The sequence below is a fragment of the Ambystoma mexicanum genome, chromosome 5p, assembly GCF_040938575.1.
Source record: "Ambystoma mexicanum isolate Mex_15411 chromosome 5p, UKY_AmexF1_1, whole genome shotgun sequence".
Lineage (NCBI taxonomy): Eukaryota > Metazoa > Chordata > Amphibia > Caudata > Ambystomatidae > Ambystoma > Ambystoma mexicanum.
In genome coordinates, this window is record NC_090930.1 from 1,188,163,314 (window position 1) to 1,188,186,560 (window position 23,247).

Consider the following 23,247-nt stretch of genomic DNA (forward strand, 5'->3'; position numbering starts at 1 on the left):
TCTTAGGAGAACATTTTGAAAAAGCTGAGTATTGCATCTGTAGCATTTTAAGCTATTTTGTAAATACCTCCTAAAGCCTACATTTATAAAAAAAGCTTTGATAAATGTCAGGCAAGAAAGAGCAGGCAGTATCAGAAAGTACCTGCTTTAACAAAATTTGTCTGATTAGGGACCAAATAATGGTGACTGTAGCCTACCCATCCTATTTCCTTACCTCTGCAGTGCAGCTGAGCAGGGGAGGCCACATTTCAAGCAAAATGGTGACTATATGAGTATATAAGAGAGGCTCTAGTTTTCCTCACGGCAGAAATAACACAATCGGAGGGACGTCGACGCATGAGGGATCTTGGGTACACTACACGCCACGTTACGGATAGTGTTACAAGTTGTTATAGGTGAAAGGGTCGAAACACAAAGGATCGAATGGCATTTTTTCGAGTCAAAAGGACTGAAAGAAAAGTGTGGAATGCATTTTTTTTATGGGGGGGTCCCCCTCAACCCCCGGTTTTCTTTTAAAAAAACATTTTTTTAAACTATGTTAAATTTAAAAAAATGAAACAAAAAAAATGCATTAAAAAAAATGTTTTTCAATCCTTTTGACTCAAACGTTTTGCCATTCGATCAAATGACTGTTACAAGCACGCCCTTGTCGACGTCCCATTTCGATCCTCGAAAGAAAGATGCAATACTCTGCGATTACCACTAGATGTCAGACTATATGCACAGCATTTGAATCTAAGCAGATATAATCATCAGAAAGGCTGTTACGGTGAGTAATGCATGTAATATATTTATTATTTACACAAGGCATGTCTTAAAATACTTCGATCACTTCACCAACACACACAGGATTACTTATAAATACTTTTCAAAGGCCTCTACTTTGTTGGTAGATGCTTGTGATACAATTGTTACAGAGTTTGACACTAATGACAGTTCTACTGTATTATTGGTACGAACACGCACACAAAGATTTTGTTTTAAACAATTTTTATTATTTTATAAACACTGTAACTTACAGATTTGCATAGACCTATTCATCACATTTCGCATCCAGTATTGGTTGTCTGCTCCTTGCCCTCCCTCCACCTTCCCCCACCCCTTCCCTGGCCTACTACGCACTCAGTAATGCCACTGCCTCGCAACTCTATACATTTCCAGGTACATGAGCATCAGTCTCCTCCTGTATGGGAATATTTTTCAGTACTATAGCACCCTGTTAAGAGGTGGCCAGCTCTGTCATTAACTGCCTCCAGGCATCCACCTGTCCATCGCCATATTCCGTGTACCGACCCCCTGCATCTTGCCAAACCACAGTCTCTGCGTTCGCCCATTTCAGCAGATCCGACCACCATACCTTCTCCGCTGGCCTCATATGTGCTTTCCATCCAATCGCTATCCTACGTTTTGCAAGTATGAATGCCAAAATCCTTTAGCTTACTCGCATGCCTCTCTCCTTTGGGCCTTGTAAAGCCTTCCAGCAGACATGCTCAGGGGGGATCCAATATCCAGGGTGATATCAGTCCGTACTACCATTTGGGCTACCTCTCCCCAGAAAATTCCAATCTCTGTGCAGGCCCAGAACATATGAACCAGATATGCATTGATCTCTCCACACTTTGTGCATGATTGTATTGCTGCTTGGCTGAACTTGGCTATTCTGTTCGGGGTCAGATATGCTCTCTGAGTCACATATAATTGAATCAGTTGTAACCATGCATTTCTAGACACCTTTTTATGGTACGCTATAGCTGTAATACACTTTACCTGCCTCCCACCTTCACCTCGTCTGCAGTAACGCATCTCCCATTTTAGACATCAATAGCTCAAATATCCTCGAACTTCATGACCTCCCTCCGATACATCATAAAATGTCTCTATCGTCTCGTCTGACTGCAAAGGCACTGTGGTCTCTGGCCATCTGCATCTTGTGGGCTACATTACCAACTGAACAGAATTTCTCCAAAACCAAGCTGCGCTTCACCAGAAACAGTGAAATGGTTGTGCTGGTTCCAGTGAGCACCATGAACTCAAAACTGCGCTGTGCACCAACAAAAAAAAGATGCTTACACCATATTGCCAAGCATATATTGGGCAGGATGGAACAAGGGGACACACTAAGGGAGCTTGCCAGTGTGTTCTTACATATACGTAAGAAACAGAGTGAAAAAGCAGCGCTTTCTTGCTGCCAGCTCAAAATCCCCATTAAAAAGGAAACTTTTTCACCTTTAGAATAATGCTGCTGACGCTATTTTCATCTGCTCTTCCTGAAACCACTGTGATTAATAAGGCCCCGACTTTGCACATTCATATCTCATTGTGCTTCAGCAAAACCAGGCATTATTCCTGAATGACAGGCCCTGTCAAAGCAACTCTGAGAAAAATCACCAAGGAACTCCACTTTTACGTGCAGGGGAAAACGCGTTCATTTTCTTTCTAATGTATCAAAGATCAGCAGCTCAAAAGAAACTCCAGCTATCTGAGCCATGTCAATTTCAAGGCATCTGTGCTTCAAACAAAACTCCTGCATACAAGAAATAACTATAGCTGCAAGACAGTGTGGGAATCCAGAGGGAGATGCAAAACCGAATTTAAAAAGAAATATCAGCTTTTCACCACACATGTAAAATGGGCTTTGCAAACTCAAGGAGAGAAAGGCCCATTTTAAAAGTAAACTGTTGAATGAAAGCCTGCCATTATCTAGCAATGTGAACTGGTGTGTTGCTGGGGAAAATATACACATGGGTTATTTTATTCAACTGGCTTGTTTAATTCAAGACCAAATATAAGAAAGTAAAACTGTTAAAACTATATTGGCAGGATTTTGCAAGTTTCAAAAGGAAAATAGGTTTCTGCTTGGGTGGGGGGGATTCAACCAACGGAAGGGCCACTCTCAGCAGATACTAACACCTCAGTGATAATTATGAGGTTGGACAGAATCTAGTCTAGGGTGAACCCACTGACAATGGAATTTCCAGGACAAGGAAATGATAAGTGGGGAAGGTGCAATAAACCTTCAATCAAGCTGAAAACCCCCACCTTTCTCTGAAGGAAATGACAGTTGGTGGCAGCTGAAGAAAGAAAAAATGGTCCAGTGACAGACAAAGGGCTGCCATTTGCTTCTGAAGACTATTTATTAATAAAAATGTAAAGACTTTTATCTCTGCAGCAAGACTTTGTAAAAATGTAATAATTGTGCAGTTTAAAAGTGATTTTATGGCCTTTCATTGAAGACATGGTAGAATCCACTGACCCTTTGGGAATCGAAATGGCAAAGAATCAGGGATTACAAGGAAAGTATCCATGATGCCAATGCACATTTTTATACTTGCATCCCATATGTTAATCCACACAAGTGTATAAAGTTATGGAATTTTAGGCTGAATCGTTCATACTCAAAATTACCAAAAAGTATTAAAAGGGCGAAACAATGTCTCATGGATTACAGAGTTGGAATGCTATGCTCTACATAAAATATGTAACCTGTGTATATAATTTGCTAAGAGATTTCAATTGTATAAATGTACCATTTGTGACAAAATCAGATTTTGGCTAAAATAACTGTGGGAGGTTGTTGAACATTGTAAACTCGCATCATAAATCTGCCCTCCTGCTTTGAACACCAACCAGGTGAGAGCGAGGTGGCAACTAGAACCCCTGGCCATTCCCGTGGGTTAGAGGTGTGTTTAGCTAAGCCTGCCCAGCCATATACTTTGATGATGTCACTTTGTCCCTGCCAAAACTGTAGACACACACTCTAACTGAAGTTCCTGCGCTGCGTTCCTGATCTGCTCCAACCAGATTCCAGTCCCACTACAAGGCCAAAGAATTGCTGACCCTACTCCAGGGCCCACTGCAAAACCCAAGCATAGACGATTCCTATTCCCAGCAAGATTATTGATCCAGAAAAAATCCACTAAAATCCCAAATAATCAAAGGGGAAAGCTGTGGTACCTTTTGTATCCTGAAACCAGCCTGGCTTGCTGCCCACTAACTGCATGCCCGCTGCCATCTTGCCGTCCAGCTGACCTTTAGTATCCAGTGACCAGAATTTCCCTTCCTCCGTCCTTGCCATCCGGTGACCAGAATGGCCCAGCTGTTTTCCTCTGCCAGGCGCACAGCTGTGTGCTGCCCAGACGGTCCAAAAATTCCAAAACTAAAAGTGGACTGTGAGTATAATCCCTAGCCCATAGAAACCCATAATCTTGTCTTGCCTTTGTCCTTATCCCACTCTCTAAGCCATCCTATCCTTATCCTAATAACTTGTTAAAAACTGTTAGAATTATCTGTGCACCCTACCCGGGACTTTCTAAAGTGCTAGTGCCATTTCTTTTCAATTTTGTCTTGTGTAATCCTAAGCCATTAGTCCTATATCGCGTGATCAGACTGGTTTCCACCAGGGTTGGGCGCTGGGGTTACAGGGTTGAATTCGCGAATCAACCTTGGATTTTATTGTGTCCATCTTTGGTGGTCTAGTCTGAATACTCTAATTTAGAGTAAAACTGTTCTTGTCACAAATTATTTCATTTCCTATTTCACAGCTTCATTTTGGTCAAAGCGCACCTCTTTATATCTTGCATAACTCATCCAGTTTCATAGCTAGAGACCTATTTTCAATTCTATAGTGTCCCTGTGATATATATCTATCCCCCAACCCAAAAACTCCAAATCAGAGTATTTCACCCGTTTTTATTAAAAACCATTTGGGTAATTTAAAATGGGAATTAAGAAAATGCAACTTTTACATATGTCATTTGGCTGCAACATGTTTTAAATTTTCCATTCATTTTTGAATTATATGCTCTTGGTAATCCATTGCTTGTGATTGTTAGTGTCTTTGCATTGTTGCTTTAGTGAGGAATTGTATTTGCTGCAAGATTTCTAACACACATTCATTATTTATTTTGAACTTTGTTTATTTATAATACAGCAGCAGGAAAACATATACATTAACATTCATTTACTGCCCCCAAAATGCTTACACATTAACAAGTACCCCATCCCACCCTCGATATTCCCTGATGGTGCCTGTTTCCGGGTCCGGCGACGAGTGTTCGTTGGCTACGTGAAGTGCTCTCGCAATCAGGCATGGCTTATAGGTCAGGGCCGCATAAGTCTGGCCATAGTCTAACAGCGGGGCCCAGATGTTCGTAAACCGATGAAGGAAGCCCACTTTGGCTGCCGTGACCTATTCGGCAATTAAAATGTCCCAAATTTGTACCCACCAAAGGGTCGTCGGAGGGCCATCTGCGGGCCTCCAGGTGCGAGCTACAGTGATTTTGGCCGCCAGCAGGAGTTGAGTTATCAATGCTGCTTGCCTTCCAGTTCTCGGGTAGGAGCCTGGGATCGGAATCCCCAGGAGGATCTGCTCGGGGGCCAGTGGTATTGTGACTTGGGTAATATCCTTTATTATGGCAAGGCATTGGGATCAGAACTCCTTTACCTTAGGGCATGTACACCACATATGGAAGTAGGATCCTGGGAAGCCGCAAAGGTGCCAACAATGTGGATCCAGTGCTTGGTGGAAGTGGTGAAGACGTAGCAGGGGGAGGTACCAGCGTAAGAGCAATTTGTTGGCACATTCCTGGTTGGTGATACAGGGGGAGGCCGTGCGTGTTCTCGTCCAGATGTCCATCCAGGTATGGTCCTCAATAGCGTGACCCAAGTCTGCCTCCCACAAGGCCATGTAAGAGGGTTTGCTGCAGAGGGGGTCCTCTTGCAATCGTTTATAAAGAACCGAGATCTTGCCATGGGCCAGCAGGTCTTGTATCGTAAGCTCTAAAGGAGCAGGGGCCCGTGTTGCTGCAGCTCTGGTCTCGGGGTGGGAGCACCAGTGTCTCAGTTGGGCGTAGGTGAATCTATCCTTTTCTGAGAGTTGGAAGGTTACCTTGCATTGCTCAAAGGTGCAAGAGGCATCTCCCTTTGAAGAGCTGCCCCAGCGATTCAAGGCCTCCTGCCACCCAATTCCTAAAATACGCAGGACAGGAGCCCGGGGGGAAGGCTGGGTTGAGAAAGGTAAGGGAGAAAGTGCTCAGCACCCCTGGGATACCTTTGTGTCTGCGGGTCCAGTCCCAAGCCCTGAGCGAGGAGGTCAGCAAGCGTGGCCAAGAGCGATGCAGGGCGAGGGGAATGAACGGGAGAAAGCAGAGGGGAAGGGATTATTTGGTCTCCACCCATTTCGGGCACCCCGAGGCGATGCCCCATGCTTGGAAGTGAGCCAGCTGTGCTGCAATTTGGTATTTGCGGAGGTCCGGGACCCCCAAACCTCCCAATTTTATGCTGCCCATCATAGTTCTTCGAGGGATGCGCGGTTCCTTGCCTGTCCAGAAAAAGTCGATCATTTTTCTCTGGAGCCGCTGCAGAGGGGGGGAGTGGGATTCAGATAGGTAAGACGGAGCAGGCATAGAGGAACCGTGGGAGGAGGTTCATCTTGCATGCTGTAATGCGGCCCAAAAGGGAAATCTCCTGTGGCTGCCATCGGGTGAGGTCCCTTTCCAGTTACTCGAAGAGAGAGGGAAAGTTTGTCTGGTATACTTTCGCTGGTTGGGTGGGGATCCAGACCCCCAGGTAAGGAATGGAGTTGGTGCTCCATTGGAATGGGCTTTGCGCTACTAGGGCTTCTTTTTCGCCTGGGCTTAGGCCCACCCCTAGGGCCATTGACTTTCCAAAGTTGTTGGTGAAGCCTGATACCCTCGCGAAACTTCGAATTTCAGCCAGGGCCGCCTTCAAGGAGGCCGTAATGTCAGTGATGGTCAGTAGCACATCATCGGCGTAAAGAGCAATCTTATGATTGGCGGGGCCTATCCGAGGGCCCTTGATTCGGGGATGTTGACGGATGCATTGGGCCAGAGGCTCCATGGCCAAGGCGAAGAGTAGGGGGGACAAGGGGCATCCTTGTCTCGTTCCACATGTGAGGGGGATCGATTCCGACAAGAGGACATTGACTCTCAACCGAGTGCTAGGGGATTGATAATTGGCCAGGACTATTTTCTGAAAGATCGGCCCAAAGCTGAAGTCTTCAAGGGTAAGGCTTAGGTAGGTCCAGTCCACCTTATCAAAGGCCTTGGCTGCATCTAGGGCCAGTAGGGCGAGTGGTTGTGCTTCCTGGGTGGCGATCATTATTAGGTTCAGAGCTCTGTGGCTATTATCCCCTGTTGACCTATGGGTTATGAATCCAGTATGGTCTGGGTCTATAATGCCATGGAGGATGGGCGCGAGGCGGTTGGCCAAAACCTTGGAGTACATTTTGGTGTCTAGATTTAATAGTGAGATGGGTCTATACGAGCTATTGTCCTTGGGATCCTTTCCGGGCTTGAGGATAAGGACAGTAGTGGATTCCTGCTTAGTTGGGGTGATATCCCCTGTGGTAGCGAACGAGTTGAAGAGCTGGGTTAAGGGGGCCACCAGGTGCGAGCGGAAGAGTTTGTAAAATCGGGTGGAGAAACCGTCTGGGCCGGGGGCCCCAGGCCTCAAGATTGCCTCAAGATTTTTATAGCCTCCTCAACTTCCTTGCTTGTGATGGGCGATTCCCTTGCCACGGGAGTGAGAGGCGGGAGAGCTGCCTCTCGAATGTAAGATTGTTGTTCGAGTGGGTTCCTCGGCTCCGCCGTTATCTCTGATTGATGGGCAACCGCCAGGCAGAGCATCTGGCGTTCCGCGAATTGGACCACCCCTTGAGAATCACAGAGGCCAGAATGGTGTTTCTCCTCTTCACCTTGGCCAGTTTATTTACCAGCAGCTTATTGGCCTTATTGTTGTTGGCATAGTACCATTGTTTCGTTCTGGTTAATAGGTGAGCCGTGGCGTCAGCGTAGTGCACCTCCAGTCTTTTCCTTGCCACCTCTAAGGCCCTGTAGGATTTCGGGGACCAGCCCTTATGTTTATGTATGGTTTCCGCCTCTCGGACCGCGGCTTCCAGGACGGCACAGGCCGCATGTTTTCGTTTGTGGAAGGCCGCGCCTTGGGCGATCAGCTCCCCTCTAAGCACCGCTTTCATGGCATCCCGGTGTCCTCATTGTGATTTTCCATGTAGAAGTTCTTTATAGTTCTGGCAATGGAGCCCCTCACTGAAATGTCGCCTAAGATGGGGTCATACAAGGTCCATTGGCGACGGGTAGGGGTCGGGGTTGTGAGCTTGCAGGATTAGAGAGTCCGGTGCATGATCAGAGAGGATCCAAGGGCCTATAGTAACATCATCCGTGAAGGCCAGGATCTGGGGGGAAGCTAGCACTAAGTCAATCCTGGAGAAGGTGCGGTCACATATGAGTAAAAGATGAAGTCCTTCTCTACTGGGAATAGCACCCTCCAGGAGTCAACGTCATTCAGCGTTTGAAACAGGTGGAGCAGATCTTTTGCCAATCTTAGGTCCTTTGATGAAGGGGGGGACGATCTGTCCTTGAGTGGATCTGGGGCCCCGTTCAAATCTCCCCCAATGATGACTTGCCCCTCAATGAATGGGAGGAGCGACTCCTCCAAGTCCCGATAGAACCCCTCCTGGTGCTCGTTCGGTGCATAGGCTGAGATGAGGGTATAAAGTTGGCCAAAAATAATGCATTTGATCGCAATGAAGCGGCCCTCCTGGCAACGTAATGAGTCTAGGACCTGCGGTTTCAGTTCCTTTGTGAAAAGTATGGCAGTGCCTCCCTTCTTGGTGCCATTAGAGGCGAAGACCTGTAGAGGAAAGGGTCCGCTCCACAGGCGGGAGAAGTCTGCCGGGATCAAGTGGGTCTCTTGCAGGAAGGCAACAGAAGTTCTCTCGTCCTGCAGCCTTTGCAGAATCGACTTCCTCTTTGGCGCGGAGTTTAGACCCCGGACATTTAGAGTGGTGAACTTTCATTTTAGGTGTGGGTGTTGGCCCTCTAGGTCCTCTTGCCGTGGGCGGGAGGATTGATGGGGGGTGGTGTCAGCTATAATTGTGGGGGGCAAGTGGCTTCGGGTTCTCAAGTTGAGATATGACCTTCAAACAATGGCCTCCAACAGGGGGCCAGAACTGTGGCCAGGGGGCCCGACTTTAACTTATCAGAGTCTCCCCCCCCACCCAGGCTGTCATTAGCTGAAGTAGTTGGGTCACGCTCCAGAGGTAAAACGGTGGCATCCACCATGGGGGAGGGTATGGACCGCATGGGGTCCGCAGCAGGCTCAAGAAAGCTGGGTTCCAGCGCTGTGTGTGCTATAAGGCTTCTGTAGCTTTTCATTTAGGTTTTCGGTTTCTCTGCACTCTTGTCCAGGGAGTGCGCCTAGGCTTAGGGGAGGCTACGCTCAGTTTGGAAGTCCTTCAGCCTGGAGAGGAGGATCCCGTGCCCCCCCGGGGAGCCAGGGAACAGGATGGACGCTGCATCCTCGAGGTGGCTAGTGGTTCGCGGGGTTCCATTGTGTGTGAATTGTAGAGCTGTGGGGTATAGCCATCGGTAGCGGATCTGTTGGTCTCGAAGGAAGGTTGTGAGGGGGCGCAACACTCTGCGCTCCTGTAGTGTCAAGGGAGAGAGATCCTGGAAGATCTGGAGAGGGGAGCCCTGGAATGATAACTCATTAAGGGTGCGACCTATCCCTGATATAGCCTCTTTGGTGGTGTGAAAATGGACTCTTGTGATAACATCTGGGGGAGTCTGAGTCGGGGCCCCGGCGAGGACGCAGTCTATGGGTGCGATCGAGTAACAGCTGAGTGTCATCTAAGTTCGGTAGCAGCGACTGGAAAAAGTTGCCCACATACTCGGCTAGCACCCTTTCTGAGATAGAGGAGGGAACCCCCTGTATGCGCAGGTTATTGCGATAGGCGCGGTTTTCCAAATCCTGCTTGTACTCGAGGATCTCCGTCCTATCCATCAGGGTCTGAATTGTGCGTTGGACTTCGGCTAAGGAATTGGAGTGTTCTTGTGCTAAGTTCTCAGACTCCCCCCATCCTGTGCTCGATGTCGCTGACCCTTTGATCTGTTTGTTCGTGTTTGGCAGTGAGTTCTGACATACAGGACCTAAACTCTGTCTTGATGTCGGACATGACCACTTGGAGGTCTTCTTTAGTTGCAAGGGTCCCTTTCTCATCTGACGTTTTTTGAAGAGTGAGTTTTACCGGGTCAGCTTTCTTCCACTTACCTGTTGCCAGGAGCATGGTGGAATTTTCCGCTGATTTAGAGGGCTTCAGAGATTTAGCCATGGCTTTGGAGCAAGAGGTGATCCCCAGCAAAAATAGTGTGAGGGTGCCCCTATTAGACGAGGGGTACGGAGTCTGTTGAGTCGTAGGCAGGCCCTAGGGTGCTGGATGAGGGGCTACACATCCTTGTTTTAATGGCGGCAGGGGGGAGTAAGGTGGGCCGGGGCGCCCCAGGAAGAGCACAGGTGGGGCAGGTCAGTTGGTACTTGTTCTGTGGTGGGGAGGTGAGTAGCACACAGGAGTGGGGGTAAAAGGAGCTGGGGGCACTCAAACCTGTGGCTGCTGCAGAGGCTCTAGTCACCTGGTGACGGGTGTCCCCAGAGGGAGACGTGCAGGACAGAATTTTCCGATCTGTTTGCGACTGAGGGTGGGCAGGGGTGCCCTAGGAAGTCGAGAAGAGTTGTTTCTGCCAGACTGCTACAGATTCTGGGTCCCCGTAGTTTGAGGAGGGAGCAACTTGGGCCCCGGGTGGCAAGGAAAGGGAAACCAGCTCGGTGGTCTCTGGTGGATCTCCCCTACCAATGGAAGGTCCACTGGGTCACAGTTGGGGCCACAGCATAGGTGGTGGGGGGGTCAGGCGATGAAAAGGCCCACTTCCAGGAAGAAGGGTGGACCCCTGGTAGCTTGTTCCTTGAGCGGGGGGGCCACAGCTGCGTTCCTGGTGGTGAGGCTCCATGGGGGGCGCAAGAGGAGGTGCCGCTGCGGCCAAGTTGGGGCCCACTGCAAGTCTGAGGGCACTATGTACTGCCCCCAGAGGCTGGGGCCGTGGCAACAAGGCGCAGCTGCTGCCCACTGAGGACCTACCCCTCGGGCGCCGGGAGTCGCAACCAAAGATTAGTGGGAGATGTGGGGGCACCACCCCCCGTGGCAATGCCGGATCGCGGCCTCCCCATCCCCCGCTCCCCAGAGGTGGAGACCAGCAGCCATGGTGGAGGGGGGCCCGTTCCGCTTCATGCGACCAGATGAGGCGGGCTCTGAGGACTCAGCAGCAGGTGCCGACACCTCCCGCAGACCACGGGTTCAGCCCCCGGAAGAAAAAAGAAAAGGCAGATGGGGCCACGGCAGGTTGGAGGCGTCGAGATGGGAGGTCTCCTCAGGAAGATGCCGCAAGGCAGCTGGGTCCAGGTCAGGCTTTTGGCCGGAGACAGACCTAGGACGCGCACATGACACAGGTGCAGTCTGGGGGAGGAGCGCAGTCGGGCACTGTTGGGGAACCCAGAAGAAAGCCGGTAGGCGGGCAGCCTTGAAGGCGACACTACAGGCATCTGATCAGCGAGACGGGGCCAGCGCGGCAAGTCCGCCATTTTCATACCGTGCGGCAGCTGCAGTCAGGGTATCTCCTTGCCGCGTTCTCGGGTTCCTGGTTCCGTTAATGGCCCAAAATGTGGCCGGAGAGGCACTGCAGAGTCTGCCACCAGGCAAGAGTGCAGGTAGGTAGAGCGCTGCAGGAACATGTTTAATTTAATAAATGCTGCAGTCCCCTTGCAGAGGCCATGAAAGGAGCAGCCACATCGCTGGCGCTCCAGGCCACGCTCCCAACGCACATTCATTATTTATTTACCCATTATTTAGTGTAATTTTATAACATTGCAAGGGGTTTAAAATCTGTTTTCCACTCTTATTTGGTGAGGGAAGGTCGGATTTTGATTCAGTTTTCTGCCTTCTCTTCCTGATTACCTGCTGTGTCTTTCTATCCATTCAGAATTGATTATTTGTGGTTTGAGGGAACATTGCAGGGGGTCATCCTAACTTGGGCACTATCTTTCCTAAAATCTAAAAGTGCTCCTATTCCCTGGTGTTTTGATATGTTCCACTAGAAGTTTAAACCAAGTGTATTTCTTACAGTCTCATTGTAATTATCACCCCAATGGTGATTGCTATTTTGAATTTTAAAATAAATAAATAAATATTGCATTTTACCAACAAGCCTGGTTCATGGTCCATTGTGACACGGGGTATTTGAAAAGGGGGTGTTATACAAGTTGTGTACCATCTCAAATTGAATCTGCATAAAATAAGGAGAAAAGCATCTCAGTTGTGCGCTACATACTAGGCCGAGACCAAGGTGTGTGTCGCCTGATTGAAATCCTTAACAAATATGGGGCTCGAGTCCGGGACTGAGTTTGGTTACCACCCGTGCAGTCTAGCACAGCAGACTAACCTGCAGGGTGGTGATACTTTGTGTGGTTGGAATACTGTGTTACACTGTACAAGCGCCTCCCAAAAAAAAATACTCTAAGTACCAGGCATGTGTCTAGAAAACTAAAGCTAAATCAACCCTAAAATAGACTGAAAGCAATAGAATATAGGATACCCTTACGTAAATAAATTAATAAAGAAAGAACATGACCAAAATGACCGTAGTAGAAATCAATATGGCTAGGGAGCACCTTCTGCACAAGCCATTTGTCAGAGTTGAGTGGCCAGAACAGGATGAAAAAGTCTGGCTACAAGAAATAACACAACAAGTCACTGCCATGAACCTGGACATGTGGCAGGATGGTGGCCTATTACACCAAGCTTTGAGTCAGCTATATATGACCCCAAAAATTAAATAGGAGCAAATCAAAATTTAGATTTGCGGCCTACATATATCTACACATGGAAGTGATGCGGGAAAGGCATGAGGAAAACACAACTCGTGTGCAGAATCAAGTTGAACTATTAAATAAAATCCAGACGGATCTAAATTTAGTAGAACAAAAATTACAGAAGAGCCAAGAGTTGGAGGCAGAATCTGGAAATTGTATCATAAAAGTAAAAGAAGATTTTGCTCTCCAACAGCAAAATAATGCAGATCAAGAGACACAATTAGAGGCATTGAAAGAGGAGTGTAAGGAAAAGGTTAACTCTCTGCATGAGAGTCAACAGAAGTTAAATCAACAGATACATTTTAAGAGCGCTTTCGCAGAGCAGATAGTTACCCTACAGGATCAGATAGAGAAATTGAAAGAGGAAAATAATAAACTAATTATGAGACCTCCACTCTCAAGCAGAATGTGATCAAGAGCGCCAGAAATCCAATACCATCAAGAAACAAAGGGATGACCTGGCAGAACAGAGGGGCGCCCTAATTTAGGAGAAAGACGCCCTAGGCCAGGAAATAAGCAAGTTAAAAACAGAGTTACAGGGAAGTGAGCTAGCCCTCCAGAAACCAAATGAACTCCAAACAGAGTATGGGAATCTACTGGAGCACGTCAGACAGGTAGAAGGTGCTGTGGAAGAGAACACCCAAACTAAAGAAGCACAAACTCAGGAGGTGAGTCTCCTGCAACAGAAATTGTATCATTATTCCCAAACCGTACAGGAAGCCCAGAGAGACAATGAGGCCCTCTGTGAGGAGAAAGAGGGGCTCCGCCAGAAGGTGGTAGCTCAAGAGCGGGTCATAGAGGCCAGTAAATCCTTGATAGCTGAGCAAAAGGCCAAGATCTTTGCTTATTATCAAGAAGTAGGGGCTGAGAAGGTGAAACTAGCAAGGTTGGAGAAAGAGGGTGCTAGATTTAATCATAACTGGAGGGACCCTGAACAGGTAGAGAGGGACAGGGCAACCCCTGATCATAGCATAAGCACCTCTGTACTAAGGGACTCAAACCCATTTAACACTTTGTACACTGATGACTTCATGGCTGCCAGTTCACATGAGCCGGAAACCATGAGGCCATTGGAAATTTAATAGACCAAGCATGATGGAACTGACAGGTCAGCGCCTCCCAGAAAGTGACGGACGGGCGTCGCTGTATAGATACCCAAACATTAAGGCTGATGTCTCTGACAAGGAAGTCTCCTATGGGTATCCCGTCATTCCATCTAAACCCAAACCATCAAATATTTTTCATGGAAATAACATTCCATTGAATGGCCATTTAGTTGAAAAAAATGTGATGGTTCCATCGACATGTTATGGGTAAGTATTAGGGTTGGGGCTGGGGCTTGGGTTAGTTTAAGGGTTAAATTAGGGTTAGGATTGGGGCTAGGGTTTGGGATAGTTTAAGGGTTAAATTAGGGTTGGGGCTAGGGTTAGGGGCTAGGGTTGGGGTTGGGGGATTGGCGCCAGGGTTAGTTTAAGGGTTAAATTAGGGTTAGGGATGGGGCTTGGGTTAGTTTAAGGGTTACATTAGGGGTAGGGTTGGGGCCAGTGTTAGGGTTAGGGTTGGGGATAGAGTTAGGGTTAGGGTTGGGGCTTGGGTTAGATTAAGGGTTAAATTAGGGTTAGGGTTGGGGCTAGGGTTAGGGGTGGGGTGGCATGGGGTTTGTGAGGGCTGGGGGGAAATATATATAAAAAATAAAGTTACAAGGGGCTGGCCAGTGCTGAAATTTCAGCACACGGCAGCGCCATGTAACGTTTTAAAGTTAGGAAAAATGCATGGAAATGCTACTTTTTACATGTAAAAGTGCATTTCCATTGAAACCAGTCCATGAATATTGCAGATGGACTGGTTTAGATGGAATTGCACTTTTTACATGTAAAATATAGGTTGACGATGTTTTGGCATTCGACTGTTTGTAGTTGATGCTTTTGCAAGTCGACCCTTTATTTTTGAGGGAATCACTATAAAACCTGCTATGAGGGGAGAGTCAGGAAATCAGATCCACAGAAATGCTACTTTCCAAGGGACCAGTTGGTTCAATTTGATGAAAACCCAAATGAAATGAGGCCCTAAAAGAGCATCCTGAAGACCTCTACCCAATTAGGGCAGTGGGAGGGATGCTCTGCTGACCCTGGGAGCAGGGAAGAGTCAGAAGACTACTCTCCTGAGCACCACAGGAATAGAGAAACTAGGCCCCGCCATTCTGTGTGCCCCTCTCAAGCTCACAGAATCAAGGAGTGATAGATGGACATGAGGGGACCTCAAGTAGTAGCGCCTCTGAGTCAGAGGGCGAGTGGACTCGGGTGAGTAAGCCAAAGAAGGCAAACAAACTCAAGAGAGTTATGACAAAAGACCCCATTAGGCAGATTAAGGCCATTAGGAGTGTCATAACCCCATACCATAACATTGCAAAATATTCTGTTTGGGAACACTTGGAACTCTATGAGCAGATGATGGACACTTTTCATCTAAAAGACAACCCAAACTGCATAGAGTATGTAGAATGGACATTCTCCCCGGAGTACTCCAACTTCTTTGCTGGACTAGAGGACCAGAACCATTCAAGATGGTCCACCTACAGGGCGACCATCTTGAAACACTTTTCCGCTCAAAGAAACCTCGCAAAGCCGCCTATAATCTGCAGTGCTGGGAAGATCAGGCCCCACGAGAATTTGTGCAGGAGCTCAAATGCGCCTTTGCACAAACCACTAGGAGGGTGCGCACGGATAGCAGGGCGTTTGTAACCACCTTCTTTCATGCACTCGCCAAGTAACCACCTTCTTTCATGCACTCCCCAAGTATATCTTGACCCATCTGGTGAAGGATTTCCATGACAAAAGATCGCTGGACTGGGTCATAGAGCAGCCGGCCCGCATTTATGAGGTCCAAAAACCTGCAGAAAATAAAAATTTGTCCGAGAACCCCAAACCAGCCAACACCCCTGCTGCTGCTAAAGTGGCAGAGGTGAAGGTTGCCCCCATTTTAGACCTAGAAATGGGGGAGTCTAAAAATGTACCTACACAAAATCAGCAAAATCAGAGACCCAGAAGGCCTTCTGGCCAGTCACAAACAGGTGGCAGTCAGGGAGGTAATCCCACTAATGGGAGCCATAACCGGAACGGGTGTCCCAACTGGAGCGCCAGGTCCAAAACCTTACCCAGGATCTGGGTTGCATGTTGAGGGCGCGACAGAACCCTCAGATAAACACGGCGGCTCAGAACTCCACAAACCAAGGGTCTGGTACCCGAGAACAATGACGGGGAGAGAACCCCGACAACTCACCGGTTCCAGAGGAGGAGGCACGGGGGGGGAAGGGAGGTGTAAAGCCCTAGAGGAAGCTTCCTTCCTCACTCGTGAAAAGCCTTGGACACCCAGGAACCGGAATCAAAATCTCCTGACCCCGAAAATCTGCAAACCAAGGAACAGAGGGTGGGTAGGAGAAATAAAGACCTCAAAAAGGTCCATTTTGTGGAGGAGGTTAGTGTCCTCCAATTTGAAGGGGAAGAATCCTTAGAGGATTCCAGGAAAAAGATCTTCTCCTTCAGGGGCGGTTGAACTCCTCCCAAAGAAAAATGGGTCCCAAGAGATTTAAATGAAGACTGGGTGGATGTGGGGACTGATTCAGAATCGCCCATCCTTGAACCCCAGAATGAGCATCCAGGAAACCCAATGGTAACAGAGGGATCGCAAACCTTACAATCAGTTGTGCGTGATGTCCCTGCAGCATTCTATTTAGGCAGTGACATTCTCAATCGGTTTGCCATTCATTTGGACCTGATCAATTACAAAGCCTGGTCCCGACTAGGGGGTAATCCCATGGACTTTGATGATTCAGAAAAGCATTTCGGTTAGCCCAATTGCTGCCGTATGCAGTTGAAGTTCAAATTGGAGAGGAGGTCCCCATCCCAGGATGGACACGACTATTCTCACTTGAATAAAAAATTAAGAGGACAGAAACTCGCGTCAGTGCCCATCTCCAACAGCAGGGGTTCCGGTTGAACCCAACACCATTGGTCAATATAGAACATAACACCATTCCAATATTGATGGATAACAGCAACCCTAGGAGTATCACTCTGGGCGCAAGCACCATTATTGGAATGACGGTTGATGACCAACATTTTTCCATGGATCTGTGTAATGAACCGATAGGACCAATCCCCAATGACTGTTTTGACAGTGAGTGACAATGACTTACAACTAGACAGGATCTTCACCCTGGTGTACTCTTCCTGTCCTTGTGGTGAGGAAGAGGTGACCTGTGACTTTAGGCAGGATGAGACTCCGTGCTGACCTGAGGGAGCTGAATAAACGAGTCCACATATCCCAATGGCCTCTCCCCTACATTGACCAGGGGTCCGGCCCAGATCCAGGGGTCCGGCCCAGATCCAGGGGTCAAAGGTATAGACTTCCATTGACCTGACCAATGGGTACTGGACCGTGCCTGTCAGTAGGGAGGACCAATACAGGCTGGCCTTTACCTTCGGCGGCAGCAGTACACGTGGACCCGGACTCCCTTCAGATACATCAACTCCGGCAACAAATTCAAAATCTTCCTACATAAGGCAATGCCCGACTTGGGTGAAAGGGGTAACCTGGCCTATGTGGATGATGTCCTGATAAAAAGCTCAAACTGTCGAGGAACACACAGTGGAAATCTGTTATGTTCTGACACAGTTGAGGGTTGCCGGAGCGAAACTGTCCTTTCAAAAGGTGTAGTGGTGCAGAACCCGGGTCAACTTCTTGGGGCATGAACTCCTGAGGGTCTCTGTCCCCAGGAAAAGAAAGTGGAAGCACTCCTAAAACTTAAAGACCCCACAGCTCTGTGTGAGCTAAGAAGCCTCCTTGGACTGACTAATTACAGAGAAGAACGTTGAGGATTATGCAGAGATCACAAGACCCCTGATCCATCTGTTGAAGGGGGGGGTCAAGTGGGAGTGGGTTCCAGAACAAGCAGAGGCAGTAAAGCAACTCAAAAGAAGCCTCTCACAAGCACCTTGTCTTGCTTACCCTGTAAAAAAAACAAGGAGTTCTTCTTGGAGACAAGGTTCTCGAATACATACTTGACAGCAGTATTGCATTAAAAGCATGACAAGGTCCATAAAGTAATCTCCTATGCCAGTAAGACTTTATCCTCTGTAGAGGAAAAATTAAACGATTGTGAGAAGGCACGCCTGCAACGGTGTGGGCATTGAATAATTACCGCCCGTTCATCCAGGGGGAACTCATAGTGGAGACTCCACACCAGCCTTTGCAATACCTCCAAAGTGACAGAATCCGGGCCAGAAATGTGAGTAATTCCAGAATTACTTCCTGGATTCTGTCAATGCAAGGCTTTCCTGTGGAGGTCAGATATGGCCAAAACAAGAAGAGTCCTCTTGGGCAAGGTCTGGTTGACTTGTATGATTGTGCCAGAGAAAACTGTCTTGAGGCTGAAAGTCTTAAAACCCAGGACAACATGGAGGCCTACCTGAATTCCCCGCACAAAGTCTATGACGAAGACAAGTGTAAGGGAATGCCCAGTTTGTGGACAGATGCTCCTAACATGTTGACAACGGGGAAAAGGAACTGGTGGCCGGCGTTGGGAATGCCTTGTTGAATGATGCCTGGAACCCTTTGATGGGTACAAAATCGGTCCCCACAGTGGTTAGGTGGCAGAGTTGATGGCAGTTCAACAGGCCATCCTCACTGCTGTCCAACACCAACTCCACGAACTGGTCATAATCACCGATTCAGATTATGTCCGGAACACCTGGTTAATTGGAAAACCAGAGGCATGCTATGTGCTAACAACACACCGCTTAAACATGGCAAGCTAATCCAAAATATAGATGATCTGATCACCTCTAGTGGGAGGACCATCTATTGGAAGATGATCAAGGGTCATTCCAGAATAGAGGGACCAGACAAAACTGGAAATGACCTAGCCGAACAGCTGGCCAAAACCGGAGCCATCCAGGGGGATCTCCTTGAGATCGAGTCCCTGTTGGGGAAAATCCAGGTCACTGCAATCACTAGGTCCCAGACAAATGCTCACAATGAACTCTCAACTGCCCAGTGGAGTAAGGAGACCCCAGATTCTGATTTAATCATGGCACAAAAACGGGATCAGATTTTTGTTAAATGTTACCAACCCATTGAGGACCATGAGAACTTTCCTCTGACGGATACCGATTACATTGGGAAAAAGGACCTCAGGGTGTTGATAAAATGAAATCCAAGACTGTTTGTTGGCTGTGACCAGTGGGTGGTCCATACCTCATTCCGAAAGCCTGATGCTAAGTCACACCCATGATGCGGCCACAGCCGGTCATCGGAGGTTTCACACTACTTTAGAAATCTTGCGGGAGGTTGCATACTGGCCACACATGGGGCAGGACCTCGAACAATACTTGAAGCGGTGTCTTATGTGTGCACAATTTCAGCCAACATCACTCACACACCGAGCACCCCTCCAGAAGAGGGGGATGACACTGCCTTGGTCAGATTTACAAGTAGATTTCATCGGGCCCGTGATTCGCTCCTCTAGGGGGAACAAGTACATGTTAACCATAACATGCTTGTTTACCAAATGGGTGGAATGTCTCCTAGCCCCAAATTGCAAGGCAGAAACAGCAGCTGCCTTGATGATCAATCACATCTTCTCGCGTTTTGGCCTACCCCAAAGGATTGAGTCAAATCGAAGTAGTCACTTCACCAGCGAAGTAATGACAAAGATGTGGGTGATACTTGGGTTAAAAAGGAAACTTCACATTGCATACCACTTGTCCTCTAGTGGTGGAGTTGAGAGGTACAATAAAACCATTGTGAGTAGCCTAAAAGAGTTTGTGCCAGACTCTGGGGAAAGTTGGGAAATCCGATTACTGCTTGTCCTGATGGCCATCAGATCTACACCTTCTTCGGCAACTAAGATGTCTCTATTTGAGCTGATGACTGGATGAAGGATGGTGTTACCTCAGCATTTGCTCTATAGAACACAGGAGCAGACACTGATAAATGCCTCCACAACTCATGAGTATGTTGAGAATCTTAGAAAACACCTTCAACATGCTTTTGCATACACTCAGCGGAATCTGGAAAGATCTGCAGAGGGTATGAAGAACCAATATGATCTAAAAACAACCAAAAAGGAATACCAAGTAGGAGACAGGGTCTACTTGTACAATATCCAAAGGAACCAGACCAAAGAGCGCACATTTTTGCCCAGTTGGCGCGGTACTTTTGAAATTGTAGATAAAATATCACCTGTCGCCTATAGAATCCGCATCGCCAAAGGAGAACTGACAGAAGAGAAATGGGTCCATATTAATCAGCTAAAGAGTTGTCACCCTAGGCACACTTTACAGCAAATTGAAGAACCAAGAGAAGAATTAAATAGAGGGGATCTCTGAAGCATGAGAATAAGAAAAAGAAGAATCAAAAGGGAACAATGGATTTATAGGTATAATTATGTAACTGGGAGTATTTTTCTTCATTGTCAATCACTATTATTGAGTGCATGCGTGTCCCACTGCTGTCAACCATATTGGAAGGCAGTTAGTGGCAAAATGAAGTAACCAATACTGATTTATTTAATAGATTCCTACTGGTTGCACCTATTCAAAGACCAAGGAGACCCCCTCGTCATCCTGGAAGGGAGAAATCAAAGAAAATCTGGGCGTGTCGCTCAACACCATAAAGGAAGATCCAAGAGAAAGCTGGGGGTGTCGTTCCATGCTCCAACGAGAGACAGCAAGAGGATCGTGGTGATCGCTCTCTGATGGAAGGACTCCTAACTGATGAAGCCCACCTTGCCCGACTCTCTCGCTACAAGGATCTCAGAAATGTCGGGGTTGGGGGTATCTGTGGGCTACATTGACCCGCTGAACCAAATTAAACAGAAACAGTTAAATGGTTGCGCTGGCTCCAGTGAGCACCATGGCCTCAAAACTGCGTTGTGCAGCAACAAAAAAAAAAGATGTCTGCACCATCTTGCCAAGCAAATATTGGGCAGGATGGAACACGGGGACACACTAAGGGAGCTTGCCAGTGTGTTCTTACATATACATAAGAAACGGAGTGAAAAAGCAGCGCTGTCTTACTGCCAGCCTAAAATCCCCATTAAAAATGAAACTTTTTCACCTTTAAAATAATGCTGCTGACGCTATTTTCATCTGCTCTTCCTGAAACCACTGTGATTAATAAGGCCGACCATGCACATTCATATCTCATTGTGCTTCAGCAACACCAGGCATGATCTCTGAATGACAGACCCTGTCTTCTCACTGTATCAAAGATCAGCAGATCAAAAGAGACTCCAGCTACCTGAGCCATGTCAATTTCAATGCATCTGCCCTTCAAACAAAACTCCTGCATACAAGAAATAACTATTTTTTTTTAAACGTATTTTATTGATTTTAGTGGAAAAAAAAACGTGCAATACAACAAGAAATCAAACAGTGGTTCAAACAAAGGAGGGGACGGTGCAAGGGGGGCAGGGGAGGGGGAGGGAACAAACAAATCAACAACAGTCTTCATGTTACAGCGAACTCACAGTGGATGGATGGGTTAGGGCCTGCGACACGGAATTTCAGGATGCAGGGGGGGTCGCATATGAAGGCTGTCCCTCCAGTGCTGGCTTCAGGGGATAGTGTCAGTGTGATATTGCGAGATTTCAGGGGGGTTTGTAGTCGGCGCTGAAGCATATGTCTCTGAGGAGGGCCTTCCATGATTCCAGGGTGCCGCATTCGGCTTCGCCGCTTAACATGATTCCCTCTTGCCAGGCCCTGGTTTCTGCAACTGTCCATCTCTCGAGTTCTTTGAGCCATCGTTCATGCCTGGGACCCGACGGCGTCTTCCAGGCCATTGCAATTGTTCTCTTGGCCAGGATGCATGAGATGTCCATTAGTCTGACAGCATGCTTGGACTTGCTAGGTCTGGGGTAAATCCCCAGGAGGCACTCGCCGGGGGTCCATTTGTACCTCGTCATTCCGGCGTCCATGCAAGTCTGTTTGGCTTTGGACCATAGTGTCATCGCCTTAGTGCAAGTCCAGAACATGTGGATCATGTCCGCTTTATCATTCCCACACCATGGGCATGCAGGGGAGGATGTCTTATTGAAGGAGGCGACCCTGTGAGGGGTCATGTATGTCCTGTACAGGACGTTCAGTTGGATCTGACCGAATCTGGTATTCCTGGACACTTTTTTGGGAAATATTAGCGCTCTCTCCCATTCTTTATCCGTGATCGAGGTCCCGAGATCCGCCTCCCATTTCGCTCTCAGTTCTTTGCCTTTAGGGTTAAGTTTGTCGTATAGTCTGCTGTAGAGTCAGGAGACTGGTCTCCAGCCATCCGAGAGGTCGTGCATTTCCTGAAGTAGGGGGTCAGGGGAGGGTTCCTCCGGCCAGCCTGTCCACTGTTTCTTGGCAGTCTGTTTAAGGCGGTGGTACCAGAGGAACTGGCCCTGGGGTATTCCTTCGGCGGCCTCAAGAGATTCAAAGTCCCTGAATTCCCCTTCCTCGTACATGTCGCCCCATGTGTATATGCCGGCTTCTTCCCACCTCCTTGCCGTAGAGAGGTCTGCATCCGTTCGGCAGGCATCTGCTAAGATGGGGTTATCCGGGGAATATGGGTGTTGTACTCTCCTGATGTAACAGGACCTGGCCCATATATTCCTTCCCAGGTCAATCAGTTGTGAGATGACCAGGGATTGCCGTGTAGGATGCCACAGGGTCTCCTTGGGGATCACATTGTTCGAGGATTGCCTCAGTAGTTCCGTCTCAGCCAAAGATTCGTCCGAGAGCCATTTCGTTATGTGACTCAGCTGGGCGGCCAGGTAGTATAACTGGAGATCCGGCAGCTTTATTCCACCCTCTTTGTGTGGTAGGGAGAGAAAAGATAGTGACAGTTTGTGCCTGTGGGGGCCCCAAAGGAAGTCCCTGATGATAGCCTCCAACTTCTTGAAGAAGGGCGGTCGAACGTAATGACAAATGTTCACAAAGAAATATAGGAATCGGGGGAGTACGATCATCTTGACTATCGCTGCCCTGCCCACCATGGCCAATGGGAGCTTGGACCAGAATTTTATGGAGCGTTGAAGACTCATGATGGCGGCCTCAGTGTTGTGTTCGTGCGTGAGTAGCGAGTTATGGCTTACATTGATCCCCAGGTAACGGAACTTGACCAGTTGCCAACCTATTCCTATCACTGGAAGTTTGCTTTCTGGAATGTTGCGTAGGCCCGCCAGGGGAAAGGCAGAGGATTTTCTTCTGCTGAATCGGATCCCCGAGTACTTCGCGTAATTATCTAGTACCTCCAGTGCTATCGGTGCGTTAAGCTCGGGAGTGTTTAGGTAAAGGAGGACGTTGTCTGCGTATAGAGATATTATGTGGTGTTTAGTGCCCACCTTGATACCAGCGTCGAAAAGCTGCTGCCTGAAATACAATGCAATCGGTTCCGGGCCCAGTATATACAGCATGGGCGATAGCGGACACCCCTGTCTCGTTCCCCTTTGTATTTCCCAGGCTGCTGATA

At 48.0% G+C, this 23,247-nt stretch overlaps 1 protein-coding gene across 1 annotated transcript in view; it reads left to right on the forward strand.

The window, feature by feature from the left end:
• TERT (telomerase reverse transcriptase) overlaps positions 1–23,247 on the forward strand; it is a 679,541-nt gene that overhangs the window by 339,081 nt on the left and 317,213 nt on the right. The window lies entirely within an intron of this gene.